We start from the raw sequence: 17,050 nt of genomic DNA on the forward strand, positions 1-17,050 counted from the left end.
CCCAGACTGTCTCAATTCCAAATTCCCAGGCACCTGACAGTGACCAGTCCTTTCACACAGAGTTAGGCTGAGTCAAACAGTTGGCAAGAGCCACCACACTGTGCACAAATGCAACTTTCTAAAAGAGGTGGATACATTTACTCATGGAATCATAGAATCACAGAATCACCAGAGTTGGAAGGGACCTCTTGAGATCATCTAGTCCAGCCCTCCTGTTACAGTAGGATTGCCTGGAGCACACTACACATGATTGCATCCCAGCAAGTTTCTCTTCCAGAGAAAGAGACTTTACAACCTCCCTGGGCATCCTGTTCCAGTGCTTTGTCACCACTGCAGTAATGAAGCTTTTCTCCATGTGCAGATACAGCTTCCAGTTCCATCCTGTGCCCATTGCCCCTTTGCCTGTCTCTGGGAACTACTGGAAAGAGTCTGGCTCCTTCCTCCTTACACCCATCCTGTAGGCATTGATAGATATTGATAATGTCATTCTTAGCTTTTATTTAAAAAAAAACGCTTTGAGGAAACTCAGAGAAATATAATGTGTTAATTTTGTGATAGGTCACACATACAATCCTGCTGAAAGTGATGGGAGTAGCTGGAAATTATGAAAAGCTGCAGTCTAGGGTCTCATAACTGGGTGGCCTAGATATTAATAAGGATATACATACTAATGATGATGAAGCAGTTGTCCATGGAAAAGCTGATTTAGAGAATATTCAGTTTTATCTTTCTGACAGCTCACATGGGAGCACATTCTGTATTCATTTCTTTTCGTTGTGCTAGAGTCAAATTAGAGTATTGTTTAAAGATAAGGGGCAGTATCATCCCACTTGGGTGACCTACTTATTTTATTTAATACTTTCCAAACTTTAGCAAGAATGGTTTAGAGACATATAAATTTTATATACAGCAATATAGAATTCCAGTAATTCAATTTACACAAAGAGGACTTATTCCAGTTTTATGCCAAAATAGCTTAGATGAGATTGTGACCTAGAGCAGATGTGGGGCTTTTTCAATTTCTCCCTTATCCAAATATGAGAGCAATACCAAGGACAAAGCATTGAATTTTCTGCCCTAAGTAGGATTCTAGCTGAATAATATTTGTATTTTGGGAGGTATTAAAGGATTAATCCTAGTTCATACTGATATAACTTAACTGCATTTTGATTATTCATGCCTGTGACTGTTGTGGAAACAGAACCCAGAGTACTGACACACAACCCCTACAAAACTATTACCATGGCACACTCTGCTTTGCTTTGATATCATGGCCTGTAATACTTCTTGTGTACCACACCAGCCACTCAGTTACAGTTTTTCTTACTCTTCTGTCTCAGAAATTTGTTCTTTAAGATACGTCAGAAATAACAGTTTCAATTAATTACGTGTGAGCTACATCATCCTTAAGCACAAGGTCAAGCCAGTAAAAAACCAGAATTCTCTTAAAGAATGTCTTGTCATTGACAAGAATCACCAACGTATTTCATAAGGTTACTTCAGGTCAAAAAACATTACAGCACCATGTGACAAAGCAAGTTCAGAAAGAATTTAAAAATAAGCAGGTCTTAATGCTCACCAGCCTAAGAAAAGTTGAAATAATGTTATTTGTTATTGGAAATGCAGTGTGTGAGCTTGATCCTCTTCCAAAACAGATCTCGAGATTCATGCAGTCACAAAGTACAGTTCCTGATAGTGACAAATAACTACTCAGAATATAATCAGAGTTTACTAAGTGCTGTGTGTGCATTTTCTGGTGTGCATTTTATTATCTAAGGTTTACTCCTGTTAAGGACAGCAAGATAATTTCCTGGCTTAGGGCTCTCCCCAGGCTTGCTGATGCCTGAAAAGGCCAATGTGGGACAGGCAGTGTGGTTGTAAAAGGCCCAGCAGAAAGTCTCCTGTGAGGGGACAGCCAAGGCAGCAGTGTTATGGATGGTGTGTCTCCATGTCTCCTGATTGGAGGCCAGAGGGGACCACTGATGGTAGTCAGTATGGCCAGAGCTGAGGGATTGTTTCAGGGAGTCCTTACATCTCCTCTCTGGGGCTCCTCTGTTGTGGCAGCCGGTGGGAAGTTCACCACAGAGCACAATCTTAGGGAGGTGGTGATCCTCCATCCTGGAGATGTGCCCTGCCCAGCACAGCTGTGTCCTCAGTAGCATGGCCTCAGTACTGGTGTCAAGGACAGTGACACTGGTCACACAGTCAGTCCCGTGGATGTTTAGGGTTGTACAGAGGCAGCACTGATGGAAGCATTCAAGGAGTTGCAGGTGATGGCAGTAGATGCCCCATGATTCAGACCCATATAAACGAGTAGACAGTACAATGGCTCTGTAGACACCAAGCTTTGTACTTTTCTTCAGGTGTTTATTGCTTCAGACTCTTTTATGAAGCCTTCCAAATGCTCTGTATGCCTTTGCTAATCTGGTGTCTCTCTTTGTCACTCTTGCCATCTGAGGAAATAATGCATCCCAGAGAGCTGAACTGCTGGGCTGACTTAAGCTCTGATTTGTCTATGGTGATGTGGGGATGATGGAAGTCTTCCTGTGGTGTAGAGAACTTCTGTCTTCTTCAAGTTGACTTCCAGCCCCAAAAGATCTGCAGCCTCTGCAAAGCAGGATGTTATGTGCTGCAGAGCTGCTTCTGTGTGAGCAACGAGGGCAGCATCATCAGCAAAAAGCAACTCTGGGACCTGGTGATTTAGGGTCTTGGTGTGGACATTCAGTCACCTTAGGCTGAAGAGGCTCCCATGAGTACCATATCAGATGTAAATGCCATTTTCTTCTTGAGGTCTGCTGTGGCTCTGTGGAGCACTGTGCTGAAGAAGATTGTGAATAGAGTGGGTGCAAAACGCAGCCTTGTTTCACACCATTGGTTATTGGGAAGGATTCAGAGAGGGCATCACTGTATCTGACTTGGCCCTGCTGACCCTCATGTAGCAAGATGATCATTTTGAGGAACTTGGGGGGGCATCCTAATCGTTCCAAGATTTGCCACAGGCCCTTTCTGCTCACAGTGTCAAAAGCTTTAGTGAGGTCAGTGAATGTCACATAAAGACCTTGGTTCTGTTCCCTACACTTCTCTTGTAGTTGTCTGAGAGCAAATACCATGTCTTTGGTACTCCTACTGGCTCTGAAACCACACTGGCTTTCAGGTAGAACTTCCTCTGCTATAGTAGGTACTGATCTCTTCAAAAGTATTCTTGCAAGGATTTTTCCAGCAATGGAGAGCAGAGTTATCCCTTGGTAGTTGGAGCAGTTTGACTTTTCTCCTTTCTTCTTGTACAGAGTGATCTGGTGGTAATTTGCCTTGTTCCCAGCAACTCACAAGGAGCTCATGAAATTTAGCATGGAGTGCTTGGCCTCTGTGCTTCCATACTTCAGATGGGATTCCATCAGCCCCATCTGCCTTGCCAGTTTTCAGTTGCTCTATGGCCTAAAGAGTCTCTCCCAAAGTAGGGGCTGTGTCCAATTCACTGTTGTGTAATATGTTGAATTGCTGAGCCTTGGACTACACAGCTGGCACTAAAGAGAGTCTGAAAATGTTCAGACCATCAGTTCAGGATGGAGGCTTTATCTGCCAGAAGCATTTGGCCATCTGCACTGAGTAGGGAGCTTTGGACCTGGTGTGTGGGTCCATACACTTTTTTTCTGCTCTGTGGTCACCTGTAACTGGACATACAGAGAACACAAGTTTTCTCTGCTAGGTTGATCCATCTTGTTCTGGATGTCTTGAAGTTTCTGGTGGAACTTACTGCATGCAAGACCAAAGGCTGCTTCTCTTACATGGCAAGATGGATGAGGAAGGTAGGCTTGGTGAGAGGTTCTCTTCTTTGTCAAAAATTCTTCACAATTTGCAAATAAGAATATGTACTGGTCCACCTGCCATCCCCTTCATCCAAAGATTGCCAGTATCATTCAGCAATGAGAAACTAATTGCATTTTAAATACCAGGAAGAAACTTTTTGTCCTCTTGTGAACATGTTGGTATGTAAAAACCACTTATTTGATTCAGATTTGCATAAATTCATTAAAGCAACTGAGAAATCAAATAACTGGTCTCAAGATCACCTTTTACAGACCTTAGTTCAAGCATGAACTAGTCATATTTTTATTGAGAATTCAATTTGTTGGCTATCACTATAGCAATACCAGCTAGGAAACCATGTAGATTACCAATGGGATAAAAAAACTCAGTTCAATTTTCTCCTTAAAAGTATTTGTTATTAAAAATTCTACCAAATCCAGGGACTTGAGAAACAGCCATTACAATTCAAACATCATCCTTGAGATCATTATATTAGTTTAGAGTTTTTTGCTAGACTAACAAATGAAGGCAAAGCATAATAGAATGAATAAATCCAAAAGCATCTTGTAATGAATGTCTGTCTGGTCAAATAAAAGCAGATGGTTCTGTAGCCCATAGGCAAAAGCAACAAAGTATTCCCTCCATAGATTAGTAAAATCACCCAAGATTGTCATATATTACCCCAGATGACAAATCTAAGAGCAAAAGATTTGGGTTTTGATTTTTCCTTATTAAAACCAAACCATCAGTAAGTACATTTGTCAATATATTTCACTTTCAGCTACTGTGGTGTGAAATACCTGAGATTTGAGAAAAATTCATGAAAGATCAATCCAGACAAGTACAAGTCAGTCTGATTTCAGTCCCCAGAAATATGTTTCTAGGCACACCGCTGTTATAGTGACTGGGAACAACTGGAATGGATTTGTAAAGGATAAGTCATGCCTGACTGATCCAGTTGCTTTTCAGGATGAAATTATGGAAGATGAAGAGAGCAGAGAATATCATTTATCCCAAATTTAGCAAAGGTTTCATCACTACCTCCCACAATATTCCTGTGTTAAGTTAGGATGCTATGGTCTACCTGGGTAGACAGCTGAAAGGGCAAAGAGCTGGTCAGACAATCCAAAGGTTCAGAGGGCAGTGATTTGTAGCTCAGACTCTACCTGGATGCTGATGATCAGTGCAGTGCTGCAGGGGTCTGTCCTCACAGCTCTCCTGTTTGTTGTAACTCCCACAATATCAGCTGCAGAAGGATCTATGGCTCTGAGATGGGACACTCCTGAAGTCTGTAGATGACACCTATGGAATAAAAGGTTAAGTATTCTGGGTAATTTTGCAAAGCACTCTTTGTCCTCTCATTCCTGTCTATATTACCAAGAAATAACCTCAGTTTTATGGAAACATCACAACCCAATACACTTCCTTTGATCACTTTTCGTATCAAGTGTTGTCCTAAAATTTTTCTTTTTTTTTGTTGTTCCTATTCTTCCCTGATAAATATTTCACTTGCTGTGTTCTATCAAAGAAATTAGGCAGTATTTCAATGAAGATTCTTTACAGAAAGGACTCCAACGGTTGAATAAATTACTGAAAAAGACAAAAATAATTTAGCTTCCTGCTGAGTTTTAAATTCTGTTATTATTTCTTGTCTTTGGTTTAAAAAAAAAAAAACAACCTGAACTGAAAGTTTAATTGAGTCAGAATGCATTTTATATGCTGGTCATAATCAGCTCAAACATCTACAGCAAAAGAAAAATTAGAGAACGTCAGCACCACTTGTCTATATTTTAAAAATAGAGAACAAAATAGTACTGAACAAGGCTATTCCTCTAGTCAGAGATAAGTCAAAAAGAAGACAAAGGAATAAATCAACAACAGATTTTTATCCAGAGACATTTTTTGCATTAAAAATATGAGTCTTTATAAAGTCTAGGCATAAAACTTTCTGTTAGAGAACATATCATCTTGTATATACTGCTTAAAAACCTCAACAAAAACACAGGGACAAATGTATGAGACAACTCTCATATCTGAGCATCAGCAGTGGAAATAGAAATTTCATTCTCAGTTCAAGAAAATCCTTTATTTGGACAGACTAAAGAGACTGAGCCAAGTAATTTAAAATTACAACAACATCAGGATTTTGAATCTAACACATTTTATGTATTATCTACTAATAACTATGTGATACCTATTCAAGCTGTAGAAAAGATGGGGTTTTAAATCTTTGGTTATGCACAGAGACAACAGTTCACAAATAACAACTGAAAAGTTACACATAAAAATGTTCTAACACTTCAGTACTTATTTGATGAGCCAGAACTTGTTCCAACCTGTTTGGCCACGTAACAAACTTACAGGTCTGACTCTTGCCTTCTGCCAGTAATCACACCAAAGGAACTAAGGTGACTGTAGCAAGGCTCTGGTTATCAAGCCTCTACCTTGTAATTCTGCCAATTTCACAGGCAAAGTTGCTTTGTCAGAGCTGGCAATTCTCCAAACATGGATTTCCTACATCCAGCTGCTGTGTTGAAATCATTTGGTGCCACTTAAAACTGGAATCTAAATTTCTCCTTCAAGAAACACATATTCTAAGAGGACATCTGCAGCTGAGAATGCCATTATTGAATGGAATTCAATATTATTGATATTGGGATTGAATATTATTGATAGGGGACATTCAGGAATACCAGTTCAGTCAGATATTTTCTGGTGCCTTTTCCTGAAAGCAGGAAATATATTCTATATATAGGATAACCTTTATGAAAAACATCAATCATTTTACAGTACACAGATTTTATTACTGAATTACTTCAATTACAAATTACAAAAAAAGCTTTGAGAGAAAAAAAGAAGCAAGGCCTAACTCATACTGTTGCTACTTGGCTGGAATGTGTGGGGGGTGGCTATTAAGAAAAAAAACAAATTAGAAAAATATTTCTTTAAAAACAAAATTCCTCTGAGAACAGAAGCTGCTTCAGGGTGGATGTAATAAGAATATCTTTGGCAGATGTATCTAAAATATGCATTTACCAAAAATAGATAAAGATTTCCACACAAACCAGAAAAATTCTTTGGTACAATAATTAAATTCTTTACAGTTAGTGCAATACAAACATTTAATGTCTGCAGGTAGACAAGGATATTTCCCTTGGAAATGTAAGCTTGAATTAGCAAATATAAGCATATTATTGAATAACTTCTGAGGTTACAACTGTACATAAATCTAATTTCAGTCCTGCCCTGGAAGGTGAAGGCAAGAAGAGAGTGAGACATAACACAGTTCTTTATCCTGCATTAACAGGAGTAGGCTAAAAACTTTTCATTAGAAAAACACTACACCACAAGACAAATTTGTCCATGAGTCTACATGAAGCTCCACAGAACATCTGAGATAATCAGGGTAAGAATTTAAATTTCTTGATCATAATTTTATAAATTACATACTATAAAATGTACTTAATTTTTTCTATTTATGTATTTTAAAAGTAATTAATTTATAGTTATGAAAAGCATTTTCAAAAGCATTTTTAAACAATGGTATTGAAACTCTACACACAAAAAAATCTCCTAGAAGAGCTGACACCTTGCTACAACTTTGTCCTGCAGACAAAAGCTCACAAACCACACAAAAATATGGAAGTAAAACGTAAAAAGAAAGGTATCTGAGTTACAACTATCACAAAAGATACTCAGAAGAGTTCCACAAGAGATTAGGGCAAGAATCTTCTGACTGAAAAAAAAATATTGACATCCTTTTGGGAAGTATAAAAAAATCATCTGGGCAAGGATGAACAACTTCAGTTCAGTGAAAAATTAGTTTGGTCGCTAGAGAGAAAAAACAAAAGAATTAAAAGAATGTTTTCTGCTTGTGAAGCCTAAGGCTGTGACATGAAGTATATCACAAAACTGATTATCTGAAAAACAGTGTTTTAGATTTACATTTTCTTCTTACCATTGACTAGATTTGTGCTTTGGAATACTAATTATTTGACCCACACTTGCTTGTCTTGCCTCTGCCTTTTTTTTTTTTTTTTTTTTTTTTTAATTCCAGAAACTGAATAGAACAACAGAGTTGGAAAAGAAAGTAACAATAAAAACAAAAATATTAAAATTATTATTTGTTACGATGCCTTAGAATAACTGCCTATTCATAAACATAGTTTTCCATGTTGCTTGTTCCCTTGAGGGACAGCAGGTAAGATAAAACTATTCCTAAACAGCACCCTGAGCCAATAAAGTTCAGTGAGCTGCCAGGGGGGAAATCTCATTTCCAGTGCTCCCATAAGACACCATTTTATAATTCTGGCCAGGACTTTTACCTTCAGCAAATCAATGCAACTGTTTTTTCCTGGCATAGCTTGCAGGATTTTATTTTATATTTGGATCGGGGTCATCTCATATTGTTTGTTCACAAAGCACCTGGTTTAACAAATGTTTTGATCTCTTCTAATACGTTTAAGAAAAGCACACACAATATTCATTTCCTCGTTGTTACATTAACCATGAGAATGTGTCATCCTAGGTGATATGTAGAAAAACTCAATTTCCAGTGAGTAAACTCTGTTCCAATCTCATTCATCTTTGCCTACCTGACAAAAAATAAAACCATCAGTCAATTACTGCACATCCTTTTCAGACACCACACCTGAATGCAAATACACCACCTAAAAAGATCATATAATTAATTTATTCTTCATTTTGTGTTTGAATACCAGTCAGAAGAAGTTTGTTACAAGTGAACAACAGTTTAAAAAGATGTTTACCCTCTTCAGATTGTGAAACAGATATTGCATTTGGAGCACCATTCTAATTGCACAGATTTGCCTGGGAAGTTAATTCTCAGATTCTTCAAGTACCAAGTGCCAACAACACTGTGAAAAGCAGTGATCCATCAAAAAAAGTTTCTTCCAGTAAGAGCTGAAAAAGAAAAGCTGGTGCAACAATTACTCTATGACTGTATGCTCTACACCAGTTATTTACACATTTTCATTTTCTACTGCCTCCTCCCTTTCAAAATTTAAAAAACTTTAAAACTTTTAAACAGAGGTAATAAAATTAATTTGGTCTTCTATTTTGAGAATATTCCTAATACACAAAGTACACAGAATCCTATAGGTTTATTTCATCCACCTAAAATTAATGAGCCAACATCAGAATTGAAAAGGACAGCAAAAAAAGCTCTATTGTTTTGATTTAGGATTTTGAGATTTATTTGTGAGAAGAAAATATAAACACTGTGTTTGAACCAATTATTCTATCAGTGCCATCTCATATTATTTATTTGTGCAAGTTTATACAGAATTCTAGCAGAAATGTCATGATTCATACTAATGGAAATTTAGCCTAATAAACAACCTTCAACACACGTCATTCCTTATTATTCTAACGAATTACAAACAAACAAGCAAAATCTTCAGCCTATACTTGGAATTTCAAGTCCCAAAATGCTAAAAGTCTAAATAACTTGGTATTTTCATCCTGACCAATGGAAGGGCATTCATCTTCAAGCCCACTGACATCCTGTGGTATTTCACTGACTCAAAAAATTACTGTTCTGGGTTGATGCCAGTTTGGGTAGCGAGGGAAAAGCCCTGGGGGTGGCTCCTGTGAGCAGCTGCTGAAAGCTCTTCTGGCTCCAAAATGGTCAGTCCTGCCTTTGGTTAATGTTGAGGCCACCAGGGACAGTGGATGTACCCCTGTGACTGACATTTTCAAGGTGAAACACCTGGGGATAAGAGTTCAGGGCAGAGGAGAGGGAACAACACCAGAGGACAGCAGTGTCAGGGCAGAGAGAGCAAGGACAGTGGGGAAGGAGAAGGAGGAACCCTGAACAGAGATTTTTCTCTGCATCCCGTGGTGAGACTACAGATTACCCCCCTATAAACCACAGAGGAGCAGTTGTGGACCTGCAGGAAACTATTCCTGAAGTAGTCCATGGTTCTGTGGGTCACAGGCAATGGAGCAGGTTGCCCCTGAGGGGTTGAGCTTGGTGAGAAGGGACTCAGGTTGAAAGGGTTCGTGAAGGACTTTCTCCCATGGGAGGGACCCCATGTTGGAATAAAACCATAAAACCCCACTCCCTGTCCCTCCTGTGTCCCCAGGGTTGGGGAGGAGGTATAGATACCAAGAAAAAAGTAATTTGGGCCCAGGATGAAGGGAGAGGTGAGGTAAATTATTTAAGCTCCGGTTGCTGTTTTTTTCTCTTTTCCCTGTTTTGATTAATAATAAATTAAATTGATCTTTTTTCCCCAATTTGACTCTGTTTTGCTGGTGACCACAATGGGTGAGTAAAACCCTGATAGCCCTTGTTTTAGGTTTTTCCTTCTCATCATCCCCTAATGGAAGAGCAGCAGCGAGCGGCCACCTGGCCCTTTGGTATCAGCCAGACTCAAACCAAGACAGTGACCACATTCAGCACATTCCAGAGGTATGTGACATTGGAGATGTTGTTGAAATAACACTGAATTATTTAATAATCCTTGCAACTTAAGAAATGATAAGTAGAAGCAGTCATCATCCTTATGGACATTCACTGAAGGCCACATTGGCTCTCGCATATCAGATTTTCTTCTGCTTTACCAACAGCAAGATGGGATCTAAAGAAAAGCACACAAGGAAAACTATTCCTGCCCTATTCCACACTTGTACAGCCTCATTCTCAGGGATCTGTTGTTAGCTTTCTGAATAATTTACCAGGACAGATGCTTTCAAAGCACTGAGTGGGTTGTTTTGTTTTTTTTTTTTAATGTTCAAAGCACCGAAGTGCAGCTGAATATAAGACATAAAAGCAAAGAACCAAAAAAATAATGGAATAATGATAGCTGTTACTGGAAAAAATGAGAAATGACAATAATAAAGTTGAAAAGCATGGTTATTAAAAAAAAAAAAAGTTATAAAACACTAAGAAATAGGAAGACTACAAACATATCTTCCCAGATGAGTTATTTGACACAAGTTCCCAAAGCTCAAATAGGTTCTTAACTTACTATAGTTCTGTAATCATTCTAATTGACTCAAGATAGTGAAAATATAAGCTTTCTGAATCCAAAACTGTAATTTGTAACAATTTTAAAAGGCTGAAATATAATTTCTAGCATCACAGAATCTTTCAGATGAACCAATATATTTTTACAGTAACTTACATATTTATAAATATTTAAGCTGACATAATTATTGCCATCTGATATCTTTCACTTTTCACTATACATTTTTCCTCAAGTGACAGCAGCATTCCTCTTGAGAGCCACAGTTAAGAATTCTGAATAGTCTTTTCATTTTACAGCTGAAATGATACTGCACAAGAAAAAGCAGAATCTTGTTACAATATTTGCCTCTACTTGTACCGTGTGACAATTCTACAAGCTTTGTCAGTCAGATTATCAATTGTCCAAGTCATATCCACACCTCTTCAATAACTGCATAGTGAAAAGTGCAAATAAAATTAATTACAACTTGATATTATGTTTAATATTGTACCTTTAATCCTGATGGTGTGGTATCAATAATAAATATGAGGCCACAATTTCAAAAGCATTCCTTACAGTAATCCAACTGATAACTTCGACTTCATTTTCAACCAGGCACTGTCACAATTTTGAGATTAATTTCCTTTCCTCTGATTAATTTTTCTCTCAAAGACCCCATACTTTTTCCATATTTAGCTGTATTATTTGTATTTGTTAGCAAAGCTCTCTGACTGAAACTAGGCATTATTTATTGTGCTTCTCAGCCCCATCATTAAAGTGAAAATAAGGGTATATATTGTACTGGATATGTGGTCCATGGATACCTACAAATGAAAACTGACCTGTAATTAGGCATAATCCAGAATTATATCAGTCCAGAAAGTGTTTTTCTGTTATTCTCTGAATATCCACATATTTTCAAAGCAAACAGAGCAATTTCAACATTACCTAGGATGAAATTTAATTTATTATCAAGATACCAAATAGGGCCTTACTGATTGGATTGCAATTACAAATACCCAGACTTATTATTTTTTTCTGTTCATATTGATGGTCAATGGAATAAAGGGATCAAAAGTGTCTCAAAAATGCATCATTTTTTCAATCAGGTTAGATAAGCTACACCAAGAAGCCATATAATACTGTAGATTAGTGCAAGAGAACTCTGAACTTCTGAATGGTTCTGTTCTTTGTATTACTCAGATAAAATGTCTAGCAGTATTTTTACTGCTGCAATTAAATGCCTACAAAACCAACTTTCCTTTTCAGTCAACACAGGGGGATTTTCAACTTTTAGAGACAGATTTTGCTCCTATAGTTAGACAGGAAAAAAAAGGATGATGATAAATATAAGGAGTGCAGAAGAGCCAGGAATAGAAGGGGAGACTGTGGTGAATTAGTGTGTTAAAACACAGATAATTTGTGTCCTATCTCCTAAAAATTGCCTGCAAGGGACATTTCACTTTACTATTATAAGTCTCTATTGGAAGCTGCAAAAGCTGTTTTTGTGACTCTTGTACTTCATTTGAGACCCAGATATCTTTCCCCCTGAATAAGAAAGATGGCCTTTTCTCCCTTCTCCATTCTTGGTTTAGGAGACAGCTTTTCTTCCATATGCTACCCCTCAATAAGGCTTCCATCCATCAGTGTCTAAACCTAAGCCTATCTGGAAAAAGAGGGAAAGGAAGAGGGTTTGAGCATCATTCCAGCTGCATAAGTGGCCTCCTGATCCTTCTGATGGAAACTCAGGGCAGCAGAAGCCTTTGCACAAATGCCTTAAAGTGTTAAGAAATAGCAGCCCACTGCCCCAAACATAACCCCCTTCCCTGTAGATAAAAGCACTTGTTTTACATTAGTATGAAACAACTCAGTGGTCATTTACTTTGATTTTTGCAATCTTAAATCAGGGTCTCAGAAGAACACAGCAAGAAATGTGGGAAAAAACAGCATTCCTAAGAAACAAATAAATTAGTATATGGCTAACTAAAAGTGTATTTGCACGTTTGACAATAAGAAGCCCTCAAAACTTACTTCTATTGCAGATTTTCTGTCCAAACCAGCAGCATACTTTAATAATTTGGGTGAGAAATCCTGATAAAGTAGCATATGAAACAGCCAGCTATATGCAACTTTGATGTCTCCTCTTTCTCCACTCTTGAATATTGTAGTCTGGTGAAAATAATTTTTTCTCTGACAGAGTGTAGGGGTCTTTTTTGCTAAAAAACTATAGCTGAAGAGCTTTCTTGCCTTTTTCTTTCTCCCTTAGCTTTTAATCTGATGAAGGAAAGAACTCTGTAGGTTTCCCCTTTGTAGAAGACAGAATCCTGCAGACATTTGACTAAGGTGATACTCATTTTCCTGCAGATAAGTGAGATTTCCATACCAGACAGCTATGTCACTGAACACAATCCAGCAGTCATGAATCTATTTTTCTGTTGACAACTTATTTAATACCAAAACCAGATTGCTCTTCACTTTCCTACACACAGCCTATCTCGTTCTTACCATATTGCAGTATTTAGAAACCACCTCTGAGGCTTTCACCCTGCAAAACTATTTAATAAGAAAATTAAATAAGAAAACATTTGTTTAAGGCATGAGGAACCACAGTCAGTATGAGTTTTGAAAAAAAAATACTGAGATTTCTACTGGTTTTGATGGGATTTCCCTTAACTCCTCAGAATTAGAAACCTACAAAACTGCAGGGACCTTGGGATTTTTTTGAGAGGACAAGATGAGGATAAGCTTTAAGAGTTCAGAGTAAGTATCTTCCCATTTTATTTAAGCATTTTGGACTTTATGGAATGGTAACTATTATTCTTCAAATACTCAAGACAATGTAGTTTAATATTCAGTATAAATCCAAAATCATTTGTAATGATTTTTCTTCCTTAACGAAGACTTTTGAAAGTGAATGCCTGAATAAATTTTCAGTTTCAAGCTCAGTCAGAAGGCAAAGGGTTAAACTGACAGAACAACAACTGCACAGATTAGAAGCAGTAGAAAACAGTAAACAGCAGACAGATAAAAAAACAACTTAAATTAGGGCACGTTAGACAATTTATATAGCCTCAGTAAGACACCTCAGTTAACACTAAGCAGCACAGGACAAATTCTACAGAAATAATGTCCTTATCAGAAGTAGTACTTCTCTTTAAGTTTTTATAGATTTGCAAAGGCATACTTTTTACTTTAAAATATCTTATAGTAATTTTTAAGTATTATAATCAATCCTAACAAAAACCACCCTAGTTCTTTAAGGCTAGGAACTATTAATATTGATGTAAAAGTTTATTGAGAAATTTGGCACAGTCAAGCCAATCGAAAGTGGACACCATGTTTCAAACCAACTATGACCTTTTGATATTGGGAGAAAACATTAACCTTTATTTGAAAAAAATGTCACTTCCTTACTGAGCAATGAAACCCATTTACAATACTACCATGGACAGAACTTCACCTACAAAAGATTTCTAATTTGGAAGATAAACTGATTACGACCAGTAAATTATCCACCACACAGTATCACCCTCATCAAGTGTAATTCCTGACAGTAGTGATATGGACTTCCTCAATTTGCAGAAAGTGCAGTAAATGAAATATATTTTTTCATAACACTTACTTTTATTACCAGGGAGTTTCTGGTATCCTTTACCAGAGAGTTGCTTTAATATCATATACTTGGCATTATCCCCAGCAGAGCAAGGAAATGTGATTGTCTTTTCCAAAATCCAATTTCCATTGTTAAGTTAATCAAGAAGTTTCAGTGACTGTCTAACAGATTTTAATGAAAATTGCAACAACCTTATTAAAAAGAACTATAAATAGTTTGTTTCCACACCGAAAACATTCAATTGTCCAGACAGAAACTGGCACCAATTTCTACTTAGTAGACAATGGACGTGTTCAGTAACTCAAACATTCTGTTCAGTAAATCAAACTTTTCTTACACTGAAGAATGTGTTTTTATGTCTCCTGACTCGTAGAGCCATCATACAGCACTTCAGCTTGAAAGATGAGAAAAACAGCACAAAAATACACTCAGGCACAGAGAGGGAAAACAAAATACAAAGGGCACCACCTAAAGCAGTAGCGACCCCATAGTAAGTGCTCATGAAAACAAGTGAGGTAATAGAACACAGAAGTAAGAAGAAAAAGAGTGATCTTTAGCTAAAGAACTTTTAAGCTAAGCTTTGACAGAAAGCAACTCTAAGGATGTACTGAAAGATAAGAGCAGACAGGTTTGTTCATGTTAAGTAGATACAGGGGTAGAGCTGCACAACACAACTGGGAAATGTCCATGCTTGGAGAAGTGGATATGAAGGGGAAAGAAATGCACGTCGTCTCTATTTGACAGATTTTTATCCTTTGAAATGTCTTTGAAGAAAAAACATATCTGGCCTGGCTAGCAAAAAAAAAACCAACATAAAAGCAAAATGATGCATCAACACACTGTTCACTATTGTACTGGAGAGCTGGAGTGTGCACCAGAGGTCTAAGTTTGTGCATCCTCAGAGGGAGCTGTTTAGTTGAACCAATTTATTTTTATCCCTGGAAAAATGGCAGTTGGGGTGCCTGGCTTGTACCACATGAGATTAAAAATGGTGGTGTATTCAGAGTTTTGGCCTGAAAATACTCTGTGGCACCCCGAGAAAGACAGTTCTGTAAATGTTTCAATATTTTAGGTCCAGAGACTCATTGATAGAGCATGCTGGGAATTACTCCACTAGGTATAAGCAGCATAAAATACTGTCCTACTATGCCAAGGGAGTGTATGGGCAGAGAGGGAGAGGAGTAGTAATAGCAGATGGGCAAAAGGGGAAACATGTACAGGAAGACAACAGAAGAGGGCAATGCACTACTGGTGAACAGAAAAGAGACTTTTGCCAGATGCCTCCAAAGAGTTATGGCAAAATTTGTCCCCAAACATTTCCTAAAGGTTTGCTAAATTAAAAAAAATCTTTCATGAAAGCCTTTTCTGTAGTGAAAAGAACCAAAATGTTACTTCATCTGACCTCCTGTACAACCTGGCTCACCAATACTCATAGCATCATTTAGGGTGGAAAAGACCATTAAATCCCTGAGTGTAACCATTAACACAGCACTGCTGAGTCCACCACTAAGCTGTGTCCCAAAGTGCCACATCTACAGATGGATTCCCAGTACCTATTGAACCTGGAAGTGGAAAAGATGAGCACCCCAATGTTATTCTTGTAACAGGGGGTTCAAACAAAACTGAACACAATACTCAAGGTGTGACCTCAGTAGTACTCTGTACAGGGGGACAGCCACTTCTCTGCTCCTGATGGCCATAGTAATTCTGCTAAAAGACTACTGGCCTTCTTGGCCACCTGGGCACACTGCTGGCTCATATTTAGCCAGCTGCCAACCAATACCCCAAGTCCTATGACACCAGGTGGCTTTCCAGCTACCCTTCCCCACGGCTGTGGTGTTGCCTTCCCCAGGAAAAGGTTTTCTGCCAAAACCACCACGTTTTGTGTGGACTCCACTTCAAGCCCAAGCAGAGGTCTTTAGAAACCTGCTTTGATTCCTGCAAGATGAATTCATGGGATACTGTGCATTCCAGGCTTCCAAAGCTTGTGACAATTGGTTGCACTAGCAGTAGGAGGGTAGTGATTTCAGAGCTTACTACAAAGCCTATACAGAGCAAGGGAGTCACAGGAAAGTCTTGTCTATTGACTACATTTCTCTCCTTCATGCTCAGCTCCTAATTATGAAATGTACCCAAGGAAAGGATTTTGACTGATAGCTGCACCCTTTCCAAACCATTCTTACCTAGAAAATCACAAGTAAATGCAATATAAGAGATAATACTCAGATGAGGCATCATGCTGTGCGATGAAAGATTTAGTTGCTCTTTACTCCACAGAAAAGTAGAACCTCCATGAACAAGAATAAAAATGTCAAAAGGCTTCAGCTTTAACTCAGTGCAGTTTCTCCAAGATGGTGCTTTTGATGTACTAAGTTTCCCCTTCTCAAGTTTCCTACCTACGTAGCTGAGTGGCTTGGGGCTCCTGCTGGGTTTTTTTGCAGTTTAAAAACGTAACAAAGGTAATCGTATGGGATGCAGCTGCAAGCAACATTTTTAGAAAAAAAAAGAATACAAATCAAAACTGCCATTCTCTGCAGGCACACTAATAAAACCTTAAAATATTAGTAATGTTTCAAGTTTTCCTGAAAAAATGAGCAGGTAGCAGATTTTAGCTTAAGGAATGAGCTTTTAGTCAGGTTCTATAGGTTGTCTCAGGCAA

General features: G+C 38.0%; 1 long non-coding RNA gene across 1 annotated transcript in view; it reads right to left on the reverse strand.

Annotated features, from left to right (window-relative positions):
• The window catches only part of LOC139798768 (uncharacterized), an 84,882-nt gene that overhangs the window by 51,445 nt on the left and 16,387 nt on the right, over positions 1-17,050 (reverse strand). Inside the window, exon 2 of the long non-coding RNA XR_011726969.1 lies at positions 4,974-5,109. This is a non-coding gene — a long non-coding RNA (uncharacterized lncRNA). The remainder of the gene's footprint in view (positions 1-4,973; positions 5,110-17,050) is intronic.

This window comes from Heliangelus exortis, chromosome 8, assembly GCF_036169615.1.
Source record: "Heliangelus exortis chromosome 8, bHelExo1.hap1, whole genome shotgun sequence".
NCBI classification, from domain to species: Eukaryota; Metazoa; Chordata; class Aves; order Apodiformes; family Trochilidae; genus Heliangelus; species Heliangelus exortis.